Raw genomic sequence first — 7,557 nt, forward strand, 5'->3', positions numbered from 1 at the left:
TGGGGAGGTAGACTTATTTGATTTCTGGGTGACATCCAGGTCACACCAACCTGGCCACTGGAGGACTACTGTACACCCCTGGCTGTCCCAGTCCCAGATGTCCCCCCAATGGCCCTGCCCCACCCCAACTGGGCCCAAAGAATTCCCTGTGATGAATCAACAGGAAAGAATGTTCCCAGCCTTGGGTCAGTGGCAGCAGTAGCGGGCCAGCCCCTCCCCCGGGGACAATGAGGCAGCTGTGGGCTGGAGTGCCAGGTAATCTCTCGCCCCTCCCCATGCCCAGCCACCTCTCATCCGGAGCCAGGAACAACACGGAAAGCTCAGAAAACACGGGCTCCATCTGCTGCCAATCACCCCCCAGACCTGGCCGCCCAGAACTAAAAATACCCTGGAGGCCAGAGGCTGGCCTGGGCTGGAGCCCAGAGAATGAATGGATGTTTCCCGGAAGTCCCTTAACCTACAAGTCTCTGGGCAGAGGCTGAGGCTAGGGAGCAGGGGAAGGAAGGACTTCCCAGGGACCACTGTGAGCCTCCTCCTTGAGAAGCAAGGGACTTGGGTCCCTGGCCCAGCTCCATTACTTACTAGTGGTGGGATTGTCTCAGCTGAGTGGCCATCTCCTTGTCCTTAAATGCTATTGCTCTGGGGGTCAAATGGGATAGTTCAGTTCATCTCAATAAGCTTTGACTTGATGGAGACAGCCCGCTCCCTCCTTTGCACCTAACTGTGCTCACAGCCTCAGCCGAGACCCTCTGCTGCACTCTTGATATACAGGTCTGTGTCCACCTTGACTCTGGGGCTCCCTCGAGTCGCTTATTTATATCTAAACCCAGTTTCTATCACAGGGCTTGGCATCCATAGCAAGGGCTCAATAAGTGCTGGTGGATTGGATAAATAGGCTGGCTTTGGGCTGGTTCTTGAGCCAGAGCTGGGGAGAGGCAGACAAGCTGGATGTGAGGTCCCTGTCCTCAGGGACTTTGCAGAGTGATGGTGGAGACAGACACACAGTCAACGGATGAGGCATCATCACTGTCATCATAACAGCCAGCAGGTGTGGAGCAGTTTTTCTGTGTATCATCTTATTTAATCTTAAAATTCCTATGGACAGGGCTTCCCTGGTGGTCCAGGGGTTGAGAATCTGCCTTGCAATGCAGGGGACACTGGTTTAATCCCTTGTCTGGGAAGATCCCCCATGCTGCGAAGCAGCTAAGCCTGTGTACCTCAACTACTGAGTCCATGTGCCGTAAATACTGAAGCCTGCACGCCTAGGGCCTGTAATCTGCAACAGGAGAAACCTTGGCAATGAGAAACCCATGCACCACAACTAGAGAAAGCCCGTGTGTAACAACAAAGACTGCACCACAGCCAATAAATGAATAAATAAATCTTAAAAAAAATCCCTATGGACAGTTCTTTCATCACCCTCCTTTTACAAATGACGAACTTGGGGCACAGAGAAGTTAAGTGAGTTGGTCAAAGTCACACAGCTGTTATTGGCAGAGGGTAAGCAAGTGGAGCCTAATCCCAGGGCTGTAAGCTTACAGAGGAGGGAAATCTGAGGACTGAAGTCTTCATGGAAGAAGAGGCTTGAAGGATGTATGTAATTCACTACGTAGAGAGGGGGGAAAGAGGGGTGGTCATGAATAAAGCTTTGGAAGTCATGGAGCACTGTACAGGTGTCAAGGATTTCCCGTCTCCCTTCAGCCCCCACCCAGTCCCCCAGAGGGCCGGGTGTAAGCATCACCATCTGCCCACCCCCTTAGAGTGAGGCACTGTGAGGTTAATCAGTAGCTAACAGGAATCCCTTCCCCATGGGGTATTCCTCATCCTCGCCTGAGTCAGGGCCTGTGCCTCCCTCCCAAGTGGGAAGGCCCATATCTCCTGCACAAATCTGTGACCTTGGACGTTGCCAGCAGCCCCGGGGAGCACCTGGCTAGAGTACCTCGTGCCATGCCCGCTGGGCAAACCTTCCCTCTCAGCAGCCTTTGGGACTTGGCTCCATCTTCTCTGAGACTCAGTATGGAGGAAATTGTACAATTTGGAAATAGGGTCCTGGATTCTGGTTCTGGCTGAGCTAGCTATGTGGCCTCCGGTGAGCTGTTTTGCTAAGCCCAGTGTATGGCCTCCTGCATCCCTTTGTCCTGCCTTTGCACTCCTGCCCTCTGGCATCCCAGAGCCAAATTTTTCTCTTCCCTGAATCTCTGCAGACCCTGGCTTCAGTAAATCCTGTGCAGATGGATTCTCCTAACATGTTGTCATGCCCTCGTTCAAGAATCTCCAGTGGCTCACTGTTGCCCAGAGGATATGAAGAATCCACTGCTCCTCCTGTTCCCTCTACCCCCTTCCTCTCCTGACTTCATTTTGCACCTTCTATCTGCCCTTCAGGCCTCACCCAGATTCTAACTCCTCTGTGAATTCATCTATGAAACCTTGAATAAATGCTCTCAAAATATAAGGTGCTGACCGAGTCATGCTGCTGAACCAGACACGATCTCTGGCCTCAAGTTGCTCACCGTCTAGTGGGAGAGATGACTCAAAGACACAGCTGTGATGGAGAGTAGATTGTGATAACACAAAGTGGACAAATGGGGGTGGGGATGAGACCATTTCAACGGAGGACAGATTTTCTCTTTCCTGAGAACTATTTGTCAGGCACAGGGATTTTGATCAGAGTTGGGGGAGTGGGAGGTGAGGGGACCTTGAGAAATCTAGGTGATGGGCAGTGAGGAGGTGGATCTGGACAGGCTGGAGAGGCTAGCCCGGGAGATGGGCCCTAGGGAGAAAGGAGAGATGAGCTGGCTGAGTACGGGGAGGACATGTGCGGGAGGAGCTGTGTGTGTTAGTCGCTCAGTCATGTCCGACTCTCTGCAATGCTATTGACTCCCGCCAGGCTCGTCTCTCCATGGAATTTGTCAGGCAAGAATACTGGAGTGGGTTGCCATTCCCTTCTTCAGGGGATCTTTCCGACCCAAAGATCGAACCCAGGTCTCCTGCATTACAGGCAGATTCTTTACCATCTGAGCTACCAGGGAAGCCCCTGATTCATTGGAAATATTAGCAAGTTGTGTTCTGTGATATGTAATGTCATCTTACCCCCTGTTCCTCTGAAAGCTTCAGAAAAATCTCTCTGACAAAAAACATTTGGAGTTGGACAGGCCCGCCCAGCATTTGCAAGGCTTGGGCAGGAGTCAAAGGGGGCCTTATATCGTATGCTCATGTATTCAAGAGTTAAACGTCAACTAACTCACTGTCATACAAAACATAGTCTGTCCTCCTGCCTTGACAAATATACCTTCAGAAAGCCCTGGAAGGCCAGGTGTGAATCTGGAACTTTTCTACTTCTTGAAGTTCTGCGTCAAACATGTTATTACAGGGAGTATCTACCGCTGGCTGGCTCTGGGCCCCAGTGTGGCCCCCCTCGCTCACTCTCTCCTCCATCCCGCACAGTGAGGGGCCTTCTGTGTCTGGAACACCAGCTCAGCAGGCCTTGTCCAGACTTCTACAATGGTGGCCCTTTCGTGCCCTGAGCCTGGGTGTGCAGCTTGGGGGTACAGTCTGCCCACAGGAGGAAGGGCTGGGAACTGGCTCAGGCCTCATGGGCAAGAATGGAGCACGGGTTTAGAAGTGGGATGGGAGTTCCACATTCCCTTGACCCTGTGAAAACCATGCCCTATGGAGAGGGCATGACTGGATGAGGCTGCAGTGGTGCCCCCTGAAGCAGGGAGTCCTTGCCCAGTCTAAAGACAGTCTTGGGATGGGGGAGGAAGTGCCACGAGGAGGTGGGAATGTGGCTTAGAGGTGGGCCCTGGGGCTGGGGTGGGGAATCAAATCAGTCAAGTTTAGAAGGCCATGGGCTGTGCAGCCCCCAGAGTCAGGTGGGGGCCCTCATACTACCTCGGCAAGCAGGGGAGCCACAGAAGCTTTTGGAGGAGGGTAGGTTGTGGGTTTGATTAGAACTGAGCCGTAGGAGCCTTCTTCCTGGTACTGTCTTGAGTTGGAATTTAATTCCACAGATTTATACCTTTTGGTGGGAGGGTGCAGAGTCTGGGAAAGGGGGTTATCTAGGGGGAGGACAGGGAGGATCTTAGTAACCTGTAAGCTGCTAAAAGCAGAAAATCCCACTGAGACCCCCCCCCGGCCCCGCCGTTTCCACTTCCCCCTCTGGACCTCTAGCAGAGGGGCGCTGAGTTCCCACAGCTGTTTGGATGTGCAGTGTGAGTTGATACCAGTAGTTTTACCTCATCTTTGCCCCAGAGTCTTTTTTCTGTGCACCCTCCCACAAAAAGGTACATGTTCTTAGTGCATTACCCCATTTCTCAGGTGTAAGTCCTGGGTGAGGAGGGTTGTCATCACCATCCTCCCCATTATCATTCCCTTCTTCTCCCTCTAGACTCCTTCCCAGGCCCTGCTCCCCACTTTCCTTTTCTCTTTCTTTCAGCCACACACCACTCCGAGTGTTAAGTGTTGAGTCGCTCAGTCATGTCTGACTCCATGGACTGTAGCCCACCAGGCTCCTCTGTCCATGGGATTCTCCAGGCAAGAATCTTGGATTGGGTAGCCATGCCCTCCTCCAGGGGATCTTCTGACCCAGTGATCAAACCCGGGTCTCCTACATTGGCAGGCGGATTCTTTACCATCTGAGTCACTAGAGAAGACCACACCCCTCTCTAATCTCTCCCTCAACTATTCTTCAGGTCCCCCTCCCATTCTGCTTCACCCCCTGCCCAGTTCTACCTGCAAATGCCAGATTTCCCTGTCTCAGCAGCTGGATGTAGGCACAGTGCCTGGACATGCTTTCACTCAGGTAAATAGAAGTTGTAACTCCTGGAGGAAAAGAGACACAGTGAAGACTCAGTGCCACAGCCCCGAAGCCCCCGAGATCCCTTCAGAATCTCACACAAGTCTGTGCTGACCATCTCACCCATCAGTAATTGAACTCTTTTTTTCCTCAAGCAACACCAGACAAGTTAAACTAAAAAACATTTCTTATTCCATGCTGTTTTCCTGGATCTCTTAAAATGACTAATAGAGTAACCGCATTGCTTCTCCAGGTTTCCTGTGGCAAATGAGGTCAGTCGGCCTTAGTGGGCTAGCCTGGGGACCTCGCAGTTTGCACAACACTCTCTTACCCAGGTCTCAGCTTGGCTTGGCCCGTTTGGGAAGATCGTTGACTGCTTGGGAACAGAGCCAAACTGAACACTAAAGTATTAGGAGCCGTTTACAGCCCCAGATCGAGCGTTTGTGAATTGTCTCTGAAATTAATTGACTAAGTTGAGTCTGTTGATTTAGAGCTTTGCAAAAAATTTTTAAGTCTTTTTGTGAAGAATTGGTTTTATCTCCCCAGCTAGAATGTAAGATTAAGGGTGGGACTGACTACGAAGGGTTAATTTTCCACGCAACCAGGAGGGGGCAGCAAGGAGCTATCCCATGGGGAATTCCCTACCAGGCCTGCCACAGGCAGCCAGGATAGAGGTCAAGGGAAATCCCTGGATGAAGCAGAAACTGAGCCAAGAGAGAGGCCGAGAGCCAGAGGTGAGACGGGGAGCCTTTGGCATCAGGCCAATCAAAGGCCAAACCAGGAGGGAGTCTGGGGTGCAGGGGTGGGAGACAAGCCCCACCAGAAGGTAGGACTAACGGGTGGGGCTTGTTGGACTAATGATGGGCCTGTTCAGACCACAGAAGATGGGGCAAGAGGCAGGCAGGCAGTCGCACGTGGTGGCCCAGCAGTTCTCCCAGTGTGGTCCAGACAAGCAGCGTCAGCATCACCTGGGTACCTGTTAGAAACGCCAGTTTCAGTCCCCACCCCAGAGCCACTCAATGAGGTACTCCCTAGATGGAGCCCAACATCTATGTTTTAACAAGTCCTTCAGGGAATTCTAACACCTGCTCACATTTGAGAACCATCTGTCTCCACCCCCTTGGAAAATGTTTGTCCTGACAGAGTCTGGAGCCCTGTGGATGCCATTTTCCTAGGAGTCTCGGACCTGTCTGGTGGGCTCAACTCCTCTCAGTGGCTGTCTTCCATCATGAAGGACCCCCTCTATGTATGATGGGCTGATCTTCTGGGATCACAGTCTTCTATATTGCAGTTAGTCGCAAAGGGGTGTTAGTCCTTTCATGTGGGGTGGTAGGCCATATCATCTATGTAGAGTTCTACAGAGAGCTTATGTCCCCAAAGAGTTCATCACTGGGGTGGTGGTCTTGGGGAATTTCTCATTACTGTCCTCAAAAGGCCCTACCTGTGCTGGGCCAGGAGTAGGAGGTCAGGCCAGCATATAGATTCTGGCAGAATCTTCCTCCATGACCGGACGTTCGACATCTATCCAATACCACAAAAATCTATGCCGTGGTGAACATAACTGAGTGATGCCTACCAGCTCTGGGAAGGCAGAAGGGACCTGGCACCTGTTCCAAATGCCCTCTCCTTCCACTCACAGCTGGTCCTGCCTTTCATAACCTGCAGTGAGTCCTGAGTTGCAGGAACAATTCTTAGCCCTGGACCTTTCTGGATATACTCATGCCCAAAGAAGAGTTAAACAGTTACAGGCTTGTTGGTTTGATCACAAAGGAAACTGCCCAGAAAAGACAAGAAAAACTTCATTTCCTAGCCATTAAACTGAAAACCACTTTTCTTAGGACAGCTTGACCCCTAAAGTGTTGACTGAACTATCCAGAAAAAATGTAGATAAATGATGTCTTCTTTTAGCATTGAGTACTAGTAAACAAGGCAGGAGAGAAGGAATTCCACCAAGATATCAGCAGAAACTTCACTTCTTAGGAGAAATAATTTCCTCTCCTCATTACCAATTAATGAACATAAGCCTCTGCCCACCAGCAGAATTACTGTCACTGTGGTGAGGTAGGGTGATGGGAACTTCGTGTTAACGCCTTATGCTTTTGGCAAGGCTCTGTAAACCAGAGCTAATAGGTGAATGTTCCTTGTTCAAATTGGGGCATCATCCTCTACTAAATATTGGGCGTTGATCTGCCGTATTTATAACAGAGAACACTTTGCAAGGTATATATAGGCAGGCACAAGGCAGACTCAGAGACATAAAGACCCAGTTCCTGTCCTCAATATTAACCACATAAGTCATGAATTATTTATATCGTATGAATTATGTGAATTGCATCAGCCAGTGCAATCTGCCTGTATGTATGGATGAAATTGTTCATTTACTTATTTGCTCAATGATAGTTACTGGGCAACTAGTATTTATGGAACTGCTTTGGGAAATCTAGAAAAGTAAATTTAACCCAAGTTTCCCAGACTCCAGGGTACTCCTGGGGTCACACTAGCAATAAAGGCCATATTTTCTAGGTTCTTCTCTCTAGCATTCTGGTAGTATATTTAGGATCTCCTTGACTGAGCAACTTCACTTTCACTTTTCACTTTCATGCATTGGAGAAGGAAATGGCAACCGACTCCAGTGTTCTTGTCTGGAGAATCCCAGGGACAGGGGAGCCTGGTGGGCTGCCGTCTATGGGGTCGCACAGAGTTGGACACGACTGAAGCGACCTAGCAGCAGTAGCAGCAGCCCCCAATCAAGTCTCACTCAG

The sequence above is a fragment of the Oryx dammah genome, unplaced genomic scaffold (genome assembly GCF_014754425.2).
Source record: "Oryx dammah isolate SB20612 unplaced genomic scaffold, SCBI_Odam_1.1 HiC_scaffold_14, whole genome shotgun sequence".
Lineage (NCBI taxonomy): Eukaryota > Metazoa > Chordata > Mammalia > Artiodactyla > Bovidae > Oryx > Oryx dammah.